Source organism: Anolis carolinensis, unplaced genomic scaffold (genome assembly GCF_035594765.1).
Source record: "Anolis carolinensis isolate JA03-04 unplaced genomic scaffold, rAnoCar3.1.pri scaffold_10, whole genome shotgun sequence".
Classification (NCBI taxonomy): domain Eukaryota; kingdom Metazoa; phylum Chordata; class Lepidosauria; order Squamata; family Dactyloidae; genus Anolis; species Anolis carolinensis.
In genome coordinates this window covers 10640979-10660939 of record NW_026943821.1, presented here as the reverse complement: position 1 = coordinate 10660939, position 19961 = coordinate 10640979, and the positions used below count along the sequence as shown (strand labels likewise).

Here is a 19961-nt window from a genome sequence, read left to right as displayed (position 1 = left end):
CCAAAACCACATTACATGTCGGTTTTGGCTGAAAGGAAATGCAGTCTGAGTAGAGGAAGCCGTAATGGGGAGGGTCGGACAGCCATTTTCTTGTAGGGTTTTTTAAAAATCAGATCTGTTTCCCTACTCACAAAGAAACAGTAAGAGCATTGATTTGAGTGGGAAAAGAGGGGGTGAAGGATCAGTTGATGGCAAAAATGAAAGAATAATGGTTAGATGTATCCTGTTCAATGCTTCTGCTGTGATTAACTTAGCAGCTGCACACTGTTCCTTTATTTAAAAAGCAAACTGACTAACTGCATCTGGAGAACTAGTTAATAGCAGCAGACTGTATTAAAAGGTTCTCACTTGCTTAGCCTATTCCAAAAAAGAAAGGAGAAGGAACGACAAAAATATTGGAGCCCATTCTGCTTATCCTCCATGTTTACAGTCTCCTTTCGGCTTGTGAGAAGGGACCAGCAACAGTGGCTTTAGAAATTGCTATGGGTCCTTCTAGCTTTATATGATCCTCCCTGGAGATGGTAGAGTTTGAACCCAGGACCTCTTGCATGCGAAGCAAGTGATATGCCACTGAAGCATGCACTTCCCCTGGCATTTTTACTTGAAGATTTTTTTAAGGTTTAGTGACTAAAATAAATGGAATATGTTTTCTGTGAATTGAGTTGAACGGTACCAGTGAATTCTTTCTATCCACTTGGAGAAAAACTGGTCACCATCTTTCATTTTTTCCTATAGGCAACTGTTGTTCCATTCTATGGGAAGTATCAAATGAGCCAACATTTAGGGCGGTGTTGGTTCCCCAAATGTTGTTGTTCTGCAATTGTCAGCAGCTCCTAGCCAGCATAGCTAATGCTGGGAGTTGCAGTTCAACAATATTTGGAGAGAAACATGACTCCTTCCCCTGGTTTAAATCCAGTACTAAGTGCAACTTGAATAGATGCAACAGGAATCAGTGGCATTTAGCTACAAGAAAAGTCTCTCTTGATTTGTTAGTCTGTTGGGGAGTAACAATTGAATCTCCAGGAAAGTCACCTCAGGAAAGTTGAGGTTGTCAATGGCCTTTCACTACACTTGGAAGCAAGCCCGTTTCAATCAGTATATCTAATCCGTTGAGGAATCTTGATGAGCCAGGCTGTAGCCAGTTACATCACAAATCCCTTATTATCTAGCTAACAGAAAGGTTGTGCTTCGGCTGTGCTTTATGTGCAAGTGGCTCTTTAGGGCTGACCTAGAAAAGCAACCAGGGTGAACTGGCAAAGAGTGCCAATTTGACCGCTTGCTTCTCAAGGGTTGATGCAATTAGCTGCTCATTCTGAATCTTTTATCGGCATCATTCTCTTGCTGCTTGCATTGGAATTCATCACAGGATTTTCTTAGCAACATTTTTTTGGACAGGGCATTGCTTTTGCCTTCCTCCAAGACTGGGAGAGTGCAGCTTGGCCAGAGTCACTCAATGGATTTCTGTTGCTGAGCAGGATTTTGAACTTGATTTCCATGATCGTAGTACAGTTCTCAAGCCACTGTCCATTAGGGAAGAAGAGCCATTCATAGACTTGAGCATGTCTTACAGAAACACATTGAAAATTTCCGCAGTTATGTACCAACTAGGCATTCCTTTGAGGAAGAAGTATTGTATATTCAAGTCATGTACAAATCGACCTCTTGTATAAGTTGAGGGCTGGTTTTGTTGCCCAAATTGTGAATTTATAGATATTTCAAAAGTTATTTCATGAAGAGGGGAGAGCACCTCAGGAGGCCAGCTGCCCTTGGCTACCACAATTTCCCCATTCAAAAAAGCCACGATTTCCCCATTCAAAAAAGCCATGGCAGAGACAGTAGAGTGCTTCTTTTAGGTTCTCCTGGGATGGACAAAATTGTTGCTTTTCACCACTCTACTTTGAGGAAGGGGGTGGATCCTTTTTATCTCTCTATACAAGAATGAGAATACTCACATTGGCCCATTGATAAGTTGATCCAGGGTTGTTGGGTGGTTGTTGTTTATTTTTTCACTACAATTGCTTGACATACACTTGACTATACAGCAGGCACGGGCAAACTTTGGCCCTCCAGATGTTTTGGACTTCAACTCCCAGAATTCCTAACAGCCTCAGGCCCCTTCTTTTTTCCCCACAGCTGCTAAGCTATACAGTGTAGGTAGAAAATGTTTTCTACACCCCTAAGATACTCAAATGAGTGGGGAACACTGAGATTTTCTATTCTAAAATGAGATTATTATATGGCTGGCTGAGGCAGTAAGGTACAATGATGGTAGAATTGGCCTTTTTCCATTTTTGCTAGGGATATACAGCCATCAAAGTATGTTTTATGCATTTCTAAAGATAATGTGACATTCCTACTTGAAAAATGTGATAATGCCTTTTAAAATACACTTTCTGTTCCACCTATACTGTGGAAAAAGAGCCAAGCTTGTTTTCTTCTGCTTTCGAGAGTCACAAATGGAATCCGATGGCAAGAAAAGAGATTACAACTAAACATGAGAGAAAATTGTTTATTGAGCCATCCCTTTATCAGACCTTTGGCTACCATGGCAGTCAGGCAAGGTCTTTGAACTCCTGACCGGAGAGGGCAGCGTTCCTGAGCCCCAAGGGACCCCATTATGTTTTTCAATCCATTATATTTTGCATTTTCCTCTGTCTCCCTGCCCCCTTTCCTTCCTTCCCCTTGTTCTTTAAGGGTTGTTCTGCCTGTTGTTCCTTCTATTCAGTGTGCAAACATTCCTTACCCTTCCTGAGCAATTTTGATGTGTTTAATTGCTATTGAAGAGAGCTCTTGCTCACGGTGTAAACGCAGCAGAACGAAGCGGTTCCATGCATTCCTTCTGCTGCGTTGGTTCTTGGCCATCTCATTGTGGCATGCCATTCTTCGTGAGAGAGCCCAGAAGAGGGGAGGGTGGGACACCTGCTCTCTGTTTTCCTTTTGCATGTGTGACTGGGTGAAAAAAATACTTAAAATTGACCCTTCTCCCTCCCCATCCCGGCAAAAGAAAGTCCCTGCAGCTCTTTTGTTCTGCCTAGAGAATCATCTCCAACAAATGAGTTCTTACTACCATAGTAATAGATGATTCACACCTGTGCCTTGAGGGGATCAGCTCAAAACAAACCATCAACTAAAAATGAGAAAAATGCCAAATTTAAAAAGTATTGGTAAGACAAATAATGCTGGGCAATAAACAGGAGCCTATTAGGTTATGTAGTATAGCTAAATATCATTTTATAAGGCCCTGTACAAACCAATGACAACTATATTGGGCAACATTAATAATGATATACAGGTAGTCCCCAAGTTACAAACATCTGACTTACAGGGGTCAGACAACAGGAAGTGAGAGAAATCAACCCCTCAGAAGCATAACCTACTCCTGAAAGAGTTATTATCCTGGGGAAAATGTGTCTCCATTGAGGCTTTATTAGAAATCATTGTTTCCACAACAAGCCAATTTTTTCAAAATCCAATTATCACAAGGACAGAAGATGAGGTGAAATATTCTGAGCAGGGGCACACACAGCAAAACAAACTCCATGAGGGTGTTAACCCCCTTACCTGTGCTATCATATATATACAGTTTCTGCCCTGCAACCTAAATAAAAGATCCCTTCGGGGAGAGAAGGCATATTAGAAACATCATCATTATTATTGTTGTTTGTTGTTGTTGTTGTTTGCTTATTTGTTTATTTATTTTTCAAACTTATATGCCGCCACTCCCCTAGGGCTCAGAGCGGCTTACAAGAACCGGCTAAAATCAACAATTAAAACATCTTAAAAATATCTTAAAAACATCCTAAAAGCACCTTTTAAAACATCAACAACAGAACTCAAAAGCGTGTCGAAACAGATGTGTCTTACATGCCCTGTGGAAGGCCAACAAGTCCCGCAAGGCACGAACTTCAGGTGGCAAGGTGTTCCAGAGCGATGGCACCACTACTGAAAAGGCTCTGCGTCTAGTTGCAGTTAGATGCAAAGTCTTAAAACTGGGGACTTCCAGCAGGTCTTGGTCCTCAGAACGGAGGGATCTCTGGGGTTTGTAGGGAGTGAGGCAGTCCCTCAGGTACATCGGCCCTAGACCATGTAAGGCCTTGAAGGTAAGCACCATCACTTTGAAAGTGACCCGGTGCTCAATTGGTAACCAGTGCAGCTGCCGTAAGATTGGTGTTATGTGGCATCTTATCGGGACTCCGGCAAGGAGCCGGGCAGCTGCATTTTGCACCAATTTGAGCTTCCGGATCACCGACACAGGAAGGCCAATGTAAAGGGCGTTACAGTAATCCAGTCTCAAGATGACTGTAGCCTGGATCACCGTAGCCAGGTTGTCCCTAGACAGATAGGGGACTAGCCGTCTAGCCTGCCGAAGATGAAAAAAGGCAGTTTTGGTAACGGCGGAGACCTGGGCCTCCATCGTCAATGAAGGGTCCAAGAGGACTCCCAGACTCTTTACCAGTAGAGACGGGCGTAGCACTTCGCCATCCAGGGTTGGCAGCTGGATATCCCCACTCCCCGGTCGGCCCAGCCATAGGATCTCCGTCTTTGCTGGATTCACCCTCAACCATCCACCAGCAGAAAGGCCATGCTCTCAGGGGAATCCCACACCAGACCAACACATTCAGTGCCAGAGATGTCCACAACAGGAACTGCCCTAAGAGAAAAGCTTTCTCGGGAGAGCATAGCCACCCCACCCCCGCCTCCCAGTCCTCATCTGGTGGGTGATTACATAACCTGGAGATGTTATTTCCTGGAGTAGGATCTCGTCCCCCTCTTGGATCCAAGTTTCTGTGATACACACTAGGTCAGCTCCCTGGTCAGTAAGAAAATCTCTGATAGTAGCAGTTTTATTCCTTATGGACCTAGCATTCAGCAACACCAGGGTAGGAGGGGAGGAAGCTGGTCGCCTGTCAGAGGTGCACTTGGGGATAGGCCGCAGGTCAGAGGGGGGCCGAGTCTTCCGTCAACTCAGCCTCCCTCTAATATTCGGCCTGCGCCTACCGTCATACCTCCCCCTCCCAGAGATCGTAGGAATTCCCATACACAGACCTACTTCTCTTGGGGGCTCTACAGCAGAAACTAAGTGCCCAATGTTCGACTGGCCCCCTGAAAAGGAGATGGGGCATGGCCAGTTACCAAGTGGTCATAAATAGGGCCCCCAGAGTAATGAGGGGCAGGTGTAAAGGCCAGAGCACCCGGCCAGCATTGTGGGTGGGGGGTTGATCTAGGGGACGTCAAGTCTAGGTTCCCTCAAGAGTGTTGGGATAAGTTCTTAACTCCACCACACTGGGACGTCACTCTCTCTTTTATGTCCACAGTTCTGATATGCGAATCCCAGGTACTAATGTTTTGGGGGAGTGCTCCCTTCTCCATATTAACAGATCTAAAACCACTTGGTGGAACATTGGTCAGTTTGTGGGAGAAGGTAGTAGTTGCAGGTCTTACCCGGTTACCGAATCCTACTCCCCAGAAGATTCTAGTCTTAAATTTCTTTTGATGACAGCCACGTCTCTGAGACCTACGATTTGGAGGTTTACCGGTTCCCACTGTTGTATATTTGTCCATGTCTGGGGCTTCAGGTTCTCCAGAGTCTGTTGTCAGACCATCTTGGCCCGCTGCCAATCCAGCACTCTGCAAAGCGCCAGGAACTCCCTCTGCTAGAAAAATAATTTGTTCTGGCTTCTCACCAGAAGTCCAGCACATATCATGGCGGCATTTCTGTCTCCGGTCGGGGTGATCCGCACGCCTGCGGCGAAGCTTTTTGGGATTTGGAGAAGAAGGCACAAGCTCACCAATGGCGTCCCCAAGGTCAGCCGCCATCTTTGGTGCTTGCCTCTTTGACAGGGAGAGGCAGCGACGTTGCTGGGGGCTACCACCAAAGGGGGGCACTGAAGGAGAGACAGGCACCCATCTAAGGATCTCTGTCACATCCAATGCCTCCATTTCAGGCAGAGATGGCCAATTCCTTTCCTGTCCGGTGATCCCAGGGGGTCCCTGCCCAGACCAGGGACATGGGCAGGTCGGCCCAAGGTTGAGAGGGCATAGACCACCAAACAAGCTGCCATGGGAAGCTGACTCTAAAATCTCCCCCTTCGGCATTGAGAGCGCATCCTGGCTCATCACGGGACTCTCAAATGGTTCTCCAATTTCCAGGGAAGCTCTTCGCAAAATTGAAGAAGGCTCCATGGGATGGTCCCGGTTTTGAGCCCAAGATAGGTCTCTGGCATTCTGAGGGTCAGGATCCAACGAATTCCATATGGTCCTCCCTTGTGTGTAATCTAGGGATTGAGCTGATTGGTGGTTCAGTTGACAAAGTAGTCTCCCAAACCGATTGAGCTGATTGGCCAGTTGGTTGAATTCTGCAAACAGCAGACTCACCAATCTTGAATCTGATCTTGCACCATCTTGACCAGGTCTCTGAACATCCGAACGGTTTAAGCGGTCTGGCCCCTTCAGATTTTCTTCCAGGGGTTTCGGTAGATCCAAGATCACATTCAGATCCAGGAATCCCACAGGGCTGTTTGTGGTCCCCTCATGGAGATCCACTGAGGCCCGAGAAACCTGGAAAACTTGAGGAGACTGGGAAACCTGAGGAATCTGAAGATCTTCCATCTTAGGACTCAGGTATATATCACAAGCCTTGTGGAATTGATCAGGGAGTGGTGTCAGCTCCCCAACCCTCAAGGGCTCAAATCTGTTGGTTAAAGTGATAGCTGTCTCTTCGGGATCCCTTGAGGCTTGAGCTTGGCGTGCAGCTGCAGAGTCTTCTAAGTAACTTTGTTTTAGTAAGATAGAATCACCCACTGGCTTTGGAGATGTTTTCTTTCTTTTACAATCCTTCTTATCGTCTTGAGAGCCCTGAACAGTTGGTAAGGCAACTTTTTTTCTTCCTAATAGGCATTTTAGCTGTGCCTCGCGTCTCTCCTTGTTTTGTCTGAAGGATTATCAGCAGCCTAATTAGTTTCTCTTCCTCCCCGGTTTCATAGGTATAGTTTAGAAAATATAGTTTAAAAATAGCTGATAAAATGTTGATAAACAATAGAACAGATATTGTTGTTGTTGTTGTTGTTGTTGTTATTTGCTGCTCCTGATGACTTCCTTGAGAGGCAACTCACTTTTTTGGCCAGACTAGAGCCCTTGGTCACTCCAGTCTTGGGAAGTTCTATACAGCCCCAGGGGTACACTTCATGCACCCTTGATTTAAATAGATGGCTTCATTTTGCCATTGCCAATTTGGCACTTTTCTTTTTTTATTGTGGACTTTCTATTTAGATTCCATATCCATTTCTCTCTCTTCGAAGCCAACACTGAAGTCAATGTTGCTGTTAACACAGTTAGATTGGCCACAGAAGTCCCAAGGATGTCCTTTCAGCTGGGAATTGGCTGCCATCACTTTGTCGCTTTCTGGGTGGTGTGACATCTCCCCTTGTGGGAAGCCGACGGCTCCTTAGCACGTATTGGAGGGGAGGATCGATGACAATTACATTTGCTTCTAAAACAAGCTGTTAGAACTGGCTTGGCTCCCAGGAATGGGTCTGCAAGTGACACATTAGGCTGCTAAACACGTGTATTTTTAAAACCAAAATACCCAAAGAGTCTTGTGACATCTTAAAAGACTGACAAATTTAGGGGGCATCACTTTGGTGGACTCGAACTCCTTTTAGTGGATGCTTGAAGTGTTGTTGGCAGATCGTGTCTCTCTTTCTGTCCGCCTACACACACACACCCAATAACTATTCATAGATGGCACACATAAAAACATGAACAGTGTGCCCAAGGGGCCACGAATTACATGAAGCACATTGTCTGTCACTATGTGTAAAGCTTTTAAAATACATTGAGAATTATTGATTGATAAACACTAATTCAGAAATATCACACCAGCATTAACCTTTGTGTTCTTAAAGCAGAAATAATGCTGGCATATCTGAACTGTACTGCTCTATTACTGCGATAATGTTTCAATTGTTCTGACTCTATTCGATGGGATCATGGGATTTCCAGTTTGGTGATCTACTTTGTATTCTCTGCTGGAGAGTTCTAATTCATTTACCTGAACTGCAGATCCAAGTTATGTATTTTGTCCATTGGTATGTGGTTAGTCCTCTTTACCCATCCATTACCCATCTCTCTGCTGGATTTCAAAAAGGCAAGGACCATGATCAAGTGTATGAAGCAATTCTGGTTGTTCCTTAGCACCACAAACTTGCTCTAATGTCCTTAGCACATCCATTTCTCACCCATTACTCAAGCAACAGCCCTGTGTAGCTTTCGCCTTACATACAATATATATCACATTTTTCTCTGGATCTTTGCTTGTTTCTGGAAATAAGTGTGAGTCCCACCCTGGCCTGAAGCCAATCCTGCATCTGTGTGTTTATTCTAGTTCTGTGAATCATTAACAAAGATCTGATTTGTTTTGTACTCTGTAGGAACCAGAGTTTTGGTTTTCTGTTTCTTTTTGCCTCACTGCAGGTGTTAACTAGACTTTCTGGCTTTACTGTGAATATTTATCCACAGTTGCTGCTTTTGTGAATTGCCATTGGTCTTATCTCAAATGCAGAAGTGTTTGTGGCATAAACCTGAGCTGTCATGAACCACAGATACACATCAAAATAATTATAAGCAAAACAGTTTCTATTTGTACCTGTGGTTTATGTCAGCTCAAGGAGATATCTGACTTATCCATGAACACTTCTACCACCATGAGTTAGTTAGTACATTAGTGGTATGAGAATTTACCCTTCTGCCGCACAAGGAAGACTCGTGAATAAATCCACTTCCCCCTAAGCAAGTATCCTGCACTTGATCTTGGCTTGGAAGTAGGCGTTCCACCACCCTCAGAGTTGACAGTGCATATCTTAGGTACACCAAACACAGAGCAATGCCAAGAACAAGTAATATCATTCCCCACCCCCATTTTAATGTTGTGCAGGGGGCAGTACGTTATTCTTTTGGTGCAGTTTGGAAAATCAGTACTCTTTCAGAGGAGAACCACTGCCACAATTTCAGTGTTTAAAGAAGATAGAGGCTTATCTGTCTTATCATGTCCCATATCTTGCCAAGTCCCTCTGATGCATGTCCAAGCTTTGGTTGGAACTCTTGTATAAGTTCATGGTACTCTAGAATTCAGCTGAGTGTCTTCTACTGGATGCTTGAGAAGGGACTATTCAAGGACAAAACCCCATCCATTGAAGTCGCTCCCATCTTTGGTATCTAAGTCCAATAATATTCTGTAGATGCCCAGCATCCTTTCCTGTTTCTGTGCTTCACATTCTTCACCTAATTTGCAAGGCTTACCTGCACACAGCTTATGGCAAACGTGGGGCTGTCCCAGATACATCCCGCCAGCAATAAACTGGGAGACATTGGGACTGGGTTCCCATAGAGGAAGCAGAGATCTTGGATGGACAAGGAGCCATTCTTCTACCTCTTTTGGGGCTGTGGATATGGAAAGGTTGACAACTCACCTACCTGATTTTTACATGAGGCTAACCTCTGGATCTGATTTAACTTTGGAAGCAATGTCTGGCTCTGCTTCCTCCACATTTGGCAGGCAGACAGATTCTCTAGTCTGTGTTGGTGGATGTTGAGGGAGATGGGGTTTCCAGGGTTCTTCCAGCTTACTGAGCCTTAGAAGAATTTGGAGTTCACAATGTTGTGATTCCCAAATGAAACCAGACACCATGATTTCTTTAACAGGCGGAAGCAGCGAGTATTTCAGCAGCCTGGCATGATTCTACATGAAGGTTGTCGTTTTGGATTATCTCAGTGACTCGCTTCCCTCCTGCTGTGTTCTGGGGTCATATTAGTTGAAATGCTTTTTGGGGGGTGCTCCTAGCTGAGGAGGGGGTCATGTGGCAGTGTCCCCAAGGTTCTTGGAAGTTCTAGAGGATGAGCCTTTGGACAAAGGGATCTTGGAAAGCAGTCTTTTGGAATGCCTTCACAGTATAAATTGCCAACATATGGGTGGAGAGAGTATGCAAGCAGAAGTCACTATCTACTATGCCAGGGTTGTTTTGTTTTTTGTTTTGTTTTTTTATAGGGCTGAAGTAGGAATTTTGAGCACTCCCTGCTTGTGTTCATGAGTATTTTCTCTTTTTGGTGATGCCATAGTTATCCATAGGAAAAGAAGATAGAGCTGTGATGTTGGTGATAGTGTTCTCATTAGGAGCCTGGGAACAAAATCTACTCAGAGTTTGCCCTCAAAGGAGGTCACTGGGAGGGGGATGGTCCAGCCTTTTGTTGTGCTGACTCACGATGGATGCCATTCCCTCTGAGTGTGGGAAAAGTGTCTGTTGGTGTGTGTGTGTGTGTGTGTGTGTATGCATGCATATATATATGAGAACATACAAACGTGTCCTGATCAAACCTGAAATCTATCTCACCTGTATTTTCGGCTCACTTTTGCCAATAATTTCCCATGTATAGCCCACAAAATGAAAATAACCTGTTCCAGAAGAAGTGTTCTGCTTCTGATCTTGGAGAAAACATGTAGCTATCTAGCAAAATGATGCATGTCAAAAAAGTGTGTCACCAACATGAAACGTTTGGAAAGCATTGTTCTACATTATCTCTTTTCAGATATCTAAGGCATCATGTCTGTTTTCTCTTGAAATTGAAAGTACGACTTTCCTAAGGTCATCTAATGGGATTTCATGACTGAGTGGAGATTTCAACCATTGTCTCCCCGAATCCTAGTCCAACACTCATAATACTACACCATGCTAGCCCTGATTTTTCAGTTGCTTACATTGAACCCCATTTGTTTTTTAATGCCTATTTCCCCCAGTTTGGACCACAGTGTAGTAGTTTGAATATTGGACTACAACTCTGTAGATCAAGGTTGGAGTCCCTTCTCTGCCACGGAAACCCATTGGGCAACCTTGGGCAAATCACACTCATTTGGCTTTAGAGCAGTAGTACTCAACCTTTGGTCCTCCAGGTGCTTTGGACTTTGGACCCCATAATTCCTAACAGCTGGTAAACTGGCTGGGATTTTTCTGAGCTGAAATCCAAAACACTTGGAGGACCAAAAATTGAGAACCACTGCTTTAGAGGAAGTCAGAGGCAAACGTCCTCTGAACAAATTTTGTCAAGAAAATCCCACAAGTCTACTCTAGTCACCATAAATCAGGAATGACTTGAAAGCACATTGCAACAATCCTCTATACTTCACAACCTCTAAGGATGTCTGCCACAGATGTGGGCTAAACGTGAGGTGAGAAAGCTTCTGGAACATGACCATACAGCCCGAAAGACTCACAGCAACCTCCATAGACTTATTTTTAATAACACTTTCAATTATTTTACCTATAACACAACTATAATTTTCCTGGATCTTGTTTTAAAACTTACACTGGCCATTCTCCAGTTCTGTCTGGTATGGTATCTTAGGGACATGCAAGAAGATTAGCATTTTGTTTAATGTTTGAGTCCTTTTAAGAAACTCTTTGATAAATACGTCTGGATTCATTGATTTGCGTGGTCTCAATTCAACCATGAGATCTGAAACCTTATCTCTTGCCACCACCATTTGACTCAGTGGCTTGGATTCTCTTATAATTTCAGACCCAGTATCACTATTTTACATCTTCTGTAGCAAAGACTGATGAAAGCATTCATTCAGCCTCTCTGAAGTCTCTTTATCCCCTTTTAATGCTCCCTTAACTCCTTCAATTCCCGTAAGTCAACTGCTTCCCTAGCCATTTTCCTGATACAGATGCATTCAAAGACTTCTCTTTATTGTTGCCCTTAATGTCATTATCAGTCGCCTCCTCGGCATTCTTTTTTGCATCGGTTCTTGTTTGCCTGCATTTTTCCCACTGCAAGGCTGTACTCCTTTTTATCTTGTCGGGCAACACCTGATTTCTGAAGCAATCTTTAATGCAAGAGTTGATTCCATTTAAATCAAGTTGATTGAAATTGTGTCCCCGAATGACTCAGTTTTATTTATTTAAATCATTAGTAAGGAAAACTTTATTTAGTCATAATTTTCTAGTATACTAAACATTATTGTTTAGTATAACCTGATACCTATTCAGAGATAATAGGCTTTATTAGAAGGTATAAACACATCAGGCAATTAATTTGTTTGCAGATTAATTTTCAGTTCCTCCAAAGTTCCTCCACCTTGCATATGTATCCTTCTGAAAGTCATATATTGAATTCGTTATTGCAGGGTTATTTTTAATCATGTCAGAAGCAAATTGAAGATACAGTTATAATGTATTTAAAAACACAAACAAAGTTAAAAACTTGGCATTATACTAAATTTCTTTTGACCAGAAGCTGGCCACTTGGTGTGCCTCTGGTGTCACTGTGAGAAGGTCCTCCACTGTGCATGTGGAAAGGCTCACACTGTATTGTAATAAGTGGTCTGTGGTTTGCTCTTCTCCACACTCACATGTCGTGGACTCCACTTTGTAGCCCCATTTCCTAAGATTGGCTCTACATATCGTGGTGCCAGAGTGCAGTCTTTTCAGTGTCTTCCAAGTCGCCCAGTCTTCTGTGTGCCCAGGGGGTAGTTTCTCATTTGTTATCAGCCATGGATTAGCCTGCCACTTTTGGACTCTTGCTTGCTGAGGTTTTCCTACGAGTATCTCTGTAGATCTTGGGAAGCTGTTTCTTGATTTAAGGCATTGGCATGCTGGCTGATATCCGATCAGAGGATGGGCCAGAGATGTCAGTGCCTTGGCCCTTTCGTTGCTGGTTGCTACTTCCCGACGGATGTCAGGATCCTGTGATAATGTGGCATGTCTCATTAAGAGCCACATCCACTGTTTTAATGTGGTGAGATGTATACCACACTGAGCATGTGTATTCAGCAGCAGAGTAGCAAAGCACAAGGGCAAATATCTTCACTGTGTCTGGCTGTGATCCCCAGGTTGTGTTAGTCAGCTTTTGTGTGATATTATTTCTAGCACCTACTTTTTGCTTGATATTCAAGCAGTGCTTCTTCTAAGTCAGAGCATGGTGTTATGATTGAGCCTCATGGCTCTGCTACTGGCAGACGTGGGCGTAAGACTCCTCAAGAGTCAGATACTCTCGAGGAGCGAGAAAGAAAGAGGCTGCGAGATATCTTTGCAGAACCATCTGACGAAGAGTCTTTTGAGGGGTTTACGGAGAGAATGGAGGAAGAGCTGGTTAGCTCAGAAGAGGATGAGATGGATTGGACTCGGGTAAGGGAGGAATTGGGTGCCACTGGCAATGATGGGATGGAAGATGATTGGGGACCTTCAGGACTAGACCCATGGACAAGCTGGAGGGATGGGACGGGATCCACAGCTGGGGATGCTGTGGGGCGTAGTCAGAGGTGTTCCAGTTCTGATGAGGAAAGTGATGAGGAAACGCCCGGGTTAAGGAGAACAGCTGATAGTGATGAGGATTTGTAACTGGCATAAAATGGGGTTTGGGAGCAATAGCAAATTGCGTTGGGCAAGGTAATCTGGACAAACGCTTGGGATCTGTGTGGGACGTTTTCCTGAAGACGGGTGTGTTTCGTGTGCTGATTACGTAAGTTGTTTTGGAATTTGGGTTCAGACGGCGGGAGGAATTGTGTGGGCTTTTGTTTGTGCAACCTCTGCTTAATCTCAATAGCTTTGACCTTCCGTCGTCTTCTTGACGGACGCCATCTGCTGCTCTGGATTTACGGACTGAACTGACTACGGGCTCGGATTCTCCTACCTGGACTTGGTGAACTACAAACGTCTGCTTCTGCCTATCGACCTTCGGAAAGAACTGGGACTACTCTACTGCTTCAATCCTCGGCTGTTGTGTTTGTATTGGGAATTTGCCTGCTGTGTGGAGGAGTGACTTCTAAGTTACTCAAAACATAGTGCTGGCAGCAGAGAGGCATCTGCTGCCAATTAGTTACATTCTTTTGAACTCTTTGTTCCCCAGCTTCTGTTTTGTTTATTCTCAGGCTGAAGCAAGCTGTTTTGATTTTACCCGGATTAAACTCCGGTTTAATCCGGTTTATCTTTTGAACGTTTTTCTTGCCCCTTTTTGCTTTTTAAGGCTAATGTTGCCTAGCCCTTGTCTTTTACGGGCATTTTGAGTTCTGTAAATCCAATAAACTCTGTTATCTTTGATCTTGTGGCGTTCTGTCCTTGACAGATTGCCCAACGCCCATAAAAAAGTTTTACTGCAGTAATAAATCTCGTCAAGAAGACGATGGATGAGTTAAAGGCTAGATTTGAGCAATTACAAATGGCCTTTAATGCTACTCAAGTAGCTCATTCTGTTAAAGGGCATGTTTTGACCCCTGAACGCTTTGACGGATCCAGGTGCAAACTGCCAACTTTTTTGGCACAAGTTGAACTTTATTTTTCCCAGCTCAGTGCTCAAGCTTACCCTACGGACACTAGCAAGGTGGCATTTATTTTGAGTTTGTTGACTGGTCCCGCAGGACAATGGGCCACCAATTTGATTTTGGGAAATGACCCAGTCAAGGACAATTTGAATAATTTCAAGAAGCTACTAACTGACACTTTTGGGGATCCCCTCCGTACGGAGAATGCTGGGTGGGCTCTGTATCGGCTGAAACAGGGAAAGGGGACTGTTTTGGATTACTTAAATAAGTTTAATTTGTACCGTCACCAGCTGGACTGGGGGGAAAATGCATTCATGCTTTTGTTTACTGCTGGTTTAAGTGATTATCTCCAGGACGAATTGGCACGCTTGGAGCCGGCCGAAAATTGGGATGCCTTAGTAGCTAAAGTGCTGCGTTTGGACGCCAGGTTCGAGTCCCGTAAGCACTCGAAAGCAATGTGTGCGCCACCTATGCATGTAACCAAGGCACCTGTGGTAATGGGGGAAGAGCCTATGGAGCTTGGGGTCTTTAAAAAGCTGTCTACAGAAGAAAAGAGCCGTAGGAGGCAGCTGGGGTTGTGTTTGTACTGTGGGAATGCTGGGCATTTTGCCAAAAACTGTAATGTGAAACCTTCCCAGCTTTCGGGAAAAGGCCAGCCCTAGTGCGACGTGAGTCCAACGCATTAGGGCTTTTAAAGCAGTCAACTGAGGGGAAGAAGCATGTTTTCGTACCCATTACGTTATCTGTTGGGGGAAAGGAACTTGTTTCTACTTTGGCACTGCTGGACTCAGGGGCTACGGTCTCTTACGTGGATATTGAGTTTGCTAGGAAGCATGGCATTCCTATAGTGTGCAAGGCATGCGACGTGTGGGTGGAAGGAGCGGATGGGAGACTGCTGGAGACTGGGGTGGTTAACCATGAGACCTCAGCAGTAATGTGGGAAGTGCAGGGAGTAACGGGAACGTTTGTGTGGGATATTACGAGCTTGCCCAGATACGATGTGATCCTGGGGATGGATTGGCTAGCTGTAGTAAATCCACAAGTAGACTGGGTGACGCGTAAACTGACCTTAAAGAGGCAGGAATGTTGTACTATAAACACTACTCAGCCTGATATGGAGGGAGTGCCTGCTGAGTATGGGGAGTTCTCTGATGTATTCTGTAAAAAGGAAGCGGACAAGTTACCACCGCACAGGCCGTATGATTGCGCCATTAAACTAGCGGAAGGTGCGAGATTGCCAGCAGGAAGGCTGTACGCCTTGACTGTACCGGAAAGGCAAGCTTTACGTGAGTTCCTAGATGAGAATTTAGCCAAGGGGTTTATTCGCCCATCTAGCTCTCCAACTGCGGCGCCGGTATTCTTTGTTGCCAAAAAGACTGGGGACCTCAGGTTGGTTTGCGACTATCGAATCCTTAACAAATACACCATTCGGGATAGGTACCCGCTACCTTTAATCTCGGAACTACTATCAAGGGTGCAAGGGGCTAAGGTCTTTACCAAGCTTGACCTGCGGGGGGCGTATAACTTAATCAGAATACGGGAAGGTGATGAATGGAAGACGGCATTTAACACGTGTTTCGGATGCCACGAGTTCCGAGTCATGCCTTTTGGGCTTTGCAATGCGCCTGCGGTCTTCCAGAGGTTCATAAACGATGTGTTTAGGGACTTAATTGACCAATTTGTGGTGATCTATTTGGATAATATCTTGATTTTTTCTAAGGACGAGAAAGAACATCGTCAGCATGTCAAGCAGGTTCTGCACCGTCTGCGGGCTAATGGGCTCTTCGCCAAGGCTTCCAAGTGCGTCTTTCATGTGCCTGAAGTGGAGTTCCTAGGTCATGTAGTTTCAGGTAGGGAACTTAAAATGGACCCACATAAGGTTGACGCAGTCAACTCATGGCAGGAGCTCAAGACTAAGAAGGATGTGCAAAGGTTCTTAGGATTCGCTAATTACTACCGGGAGTTTATCCCAAATTTTGCCAAGCTCACGGTGCCTTTGACGCAGCTCCTGCGTAAGAAACAGCCATTTGTGTGGGGGCGGGAAGCTCACGATGCGTTTTTGCAACTAAAGTCTAGCTTTCAGTCAGACAACATACTAACACATCCTGATGTAGACAAACCGTTCGTGGTAGAAGCGGACGCTTCTAGCTACGCGTTGGGGGCTGTATTGTCTCAAAGAGATTCCTCAGGGACCTTGCGTCCCTGTGGATTTTACTCGCGGCAACTAACACCATTTGAGCAGAACTATACCATATGGGAGAAGGAGTTATTGGCGATTAAGGTGGCGTTTGAGGTGTGGCGGCACTGGCTAGAAGGGGCGCGGCACCAAATCGTGGTCAGGTCTGATCACAAGAATTTGGAGCACTTGCAAACAGCTAAAAAGTTAAACCAGCGTCAAATCCGATGGGCTTTGTTTTTCTCCAGGTTTAACTTCAAAGTGCAATTCGTGGAAGGGAAGGCAAACTTGCGGGCCGATGCCTTGTCCCGCAAGCCGGAGTTTAAGACCAATGAGCAGGTAGTATGTCAGACCATCTTGCCTACTGCCTCTCTGTGTGTTGTAGACAATGAGCTCGGGTTACATGACCAGATCATTGAGGCTCAGAGAGAAGATGTGTGGACTCAGGAACAACTCATGCTGTTGTCAGCAGGTAACCGTACAATACTGCCTCACCTGCAAGATCAAAACGGAGTATTGGTACGCAGGGGGCAGGTCTATGTACCAGTGGGGGCCCTCAGGTTGGAGGTGATTAGAGCCCACCATGACGAACCCATGGCTGGGCACTTTGGCAGATTCAAGACCGTGCAGCTCATCACCAGGAGCTACTGGTGGCCGAAGATGCGGCAAGACATTCTGCGCTTTTGTGACAGCTGCGCTGTTTGCCAGCAGAGTAAGATGCCTGTTGGGCGCCCTAGAGGGTTGTTGTCATCTACCTGTTCCTGAGAGGCCATGGCAAATCATTTCCATGGATTTCATTTCGGATTTGCCTAAGTCTGGGGGTTATACTTGTATTTGGGTGGTGGTGGATTTATTTAGCAAACTGGCTCATTTTATTCCTTGTTCGACCATTCCGGCGGCCCCTACGTTGGCGTTATTGTTTACTAAGCACATCTATCGTTTGCACGGAGCTCCTGAGGTGATTATTTCGGATAGGGCTCCACAATTTGTGTCACGCTTTTGGAAACACTTCCATGAGTGCTTAGGTACCAAGTTAAACGTCTCTTCAGCGTTTCATCCGCAAACGGATGGCCAGTCGGAACGGGTTAATGGGCTCTTAGAGCAATATTTACGTTGTTTTTGTTTAGATCAACCCACTGCTTGGGTGAAATGGCTACCGGTGGCGGAGTTCGCTTACAACAATGCGGTGCACACGTCTAGTCAGCATACGCCATTTGAACTGACTTATGGTTTTCACCCACGGGGAGGTGTGGCGCCGTCGACCAATGTGGTCTCCTCTGACCCTGTGTACCGCTCCTCGGAAATGGCTGCGTTGCATGATGTTGCCCGTCGCTTACTGTTGCAAGCTAAGGCAACGCAAAAGACTCAGGCCGACCGCCGCAGGCAGGCAGGGGAGGAGTTGGAAGAAGGGGATTTGGTGTGGTTGTCTTCCAAGCACATTAAACAGGCTGGGGGAAAGTTTGCGCCTCGGTATTTGGGTCCCTTTCCTATAGTTAAAAAGATTTCTTCCGTTGCGTTTTGTTTGCGTTTACCGTCTAGTTTAAAGGTCCATCCAGTTTTCCATCGTTCGCTGTTGAAATTAGATACCTCCAGTCGTCGTGGTGCTATAGCGGAGGATATCACTGCCACCTCTCCGCCTTCGGGGGAGGAGGCCTTTGTGAGAGGGGATAGTGTTATGATTGAGCCTCATGGCTCTGCTACTGGCAGACGTGGGCGTAAGACTCCTCGAGAGTCAGATACTCTTGAGGAGCGAGAAAGAAAGAGGCTGCGAGATATCTTTGCAGAACCATCTGACGAAGAGTCTTTTGAGGGGTTTACGGAGAGAATGGAGGAAGAGCTGGTTAGCTCAGAAGAGGATGAGATGGATTGGACTCGGGTAAGGGAGGAATTGGGTGCCACTGGTAATGATGGGATGGAAGATGATTGGGGACCTTCAGGACTAGACCCATGGACAAGCTGGAGGGATGGGACGGGATCCACAGCTGGGGATGCTGTGGGGCGTAGTCAGAGGTGTTCCAGTTCTGATGAGGAAAGTGATGAGGAAACGCCCGGGTTAAGGAGAACAGCTGATAGTGATGAGGATTTGTAACTGGCATAAAATGGGGTTTGGGAGCAATAGCAAATTGCGTTGGGCAAGGTAATCTGGACAAACGCTTGGGATCTGTGTGGGACGTTTTCCTGAAGACGGGTGTGTTTCGTGTGCTGATTACGTAAGTTGTTTTGGAATTTGGGTTCAGACGGCGGGAGGAATTGTGTGGGCTTTTGTTTGTGCAACCTCTGCTTAATCTCAATAGCTTTGACCTTCCGTCGTCTTCTTGACGGACGCCATCTGCTGCTCTGGATTTACGGACTGAACTGACTACGGGCTCGGATTCTCCTACCTGGACTTGGTGAACTACAAACGTCTGCTTCTGCCTATCGACCTTCGGAAAGAACTGGGACTACTCTACTGCTTCAATCCTCGGCTGTTGTGTTTGTATTGGGAATTTGCCTGCTGTGTGGAGGAGTGACTTCTAAGTTACTCAAAACATAGTGCTGGCAGCAGAGAGGCATCTGCTGCCAATTAGTTACATTCTTTTGAACTCTTTGTTCCCCAGCTTCTGTTTTGTTTATTCTCAGGCTGAAGCAAGCTGTTTTGATTTTACCCGGATTAAACTCCGGTTTAATCCGGTTTATCTTTTGAACGTTTTTCTTGCCCCTTTTTGCTTTTTAAGGCTAATGTTGCCTAGCCCTTGTCTTTTACGGGCATTTTGAGTTCTGTAAATCCAATAAACTCTGTTATCTTTGATCTTGTGGCGTTCTGTCCTTGACACATGGTCTAGAGTAACTCCCATGTATTTTGGTGTGCTGCAGTGCTCCAGTGGGATACCAGTAGCGACTTGCAGTTAATGCAGGTAACATCAAATAATGGATCTGTATTCCTAAACTACTTAATTGGAAACCAAAGAAAAGAGGAAGCCAGCCTTATGGTTAGGGTCCAATGCTTAGAAGCTGGGGCTACCATTGTGCCCAGGAATAACTGGTCGACAAAGACTTATTTGTCCTGGCTCCTTGTCTGTGCTATCCCCAGCTACCTTTTTTAAACTGTCATATTTCCAAAGTTTGCTTACATTGGAATTGCTTTTGCTTTTGCCCTTTTCCTCTGTTAACTCGATTGTCTTATCTGATCATACCAAAGCAAATCCCCCAAACTTATTTTGCATTAAAGAAGAGGGAGAACTCCGTTTAAATATAGATGCTTTCAGGGAAGCAACTAGCTTTGGATGACATTCCTTGCTCATCCTATTTTTTCTTTGGGTTGCTGTGAGTTTTCTGGGCTGTATGGCCATGTTCCAGAAGCATTCTCTCCTGACATTTCACCCACAAAATTTACACTTGCCTCCAACAGACAAAATAATAATAATAATTATTATTATTATTATATCCCGCCTCCATCTCCCTGGAGGGACTTGGTGTGGTTTACACAGGGCCAAG

General features: G+C 45.2%; 1 protein-coding gene across 5 annotated transcripts in view; it reads left to right on the top strand.

The window, feature by feature from the left end:
• The window catches only part of sipa1l3 (signal induced proliferation associated 1 like 3), a 144819-nt gene that overhangs the window by 71180 nt on the left and 53678 nt on the right, over window positions 1–19961 (top strand). The gene's annotated exons all lie outside the window — the stretch shown is intronic.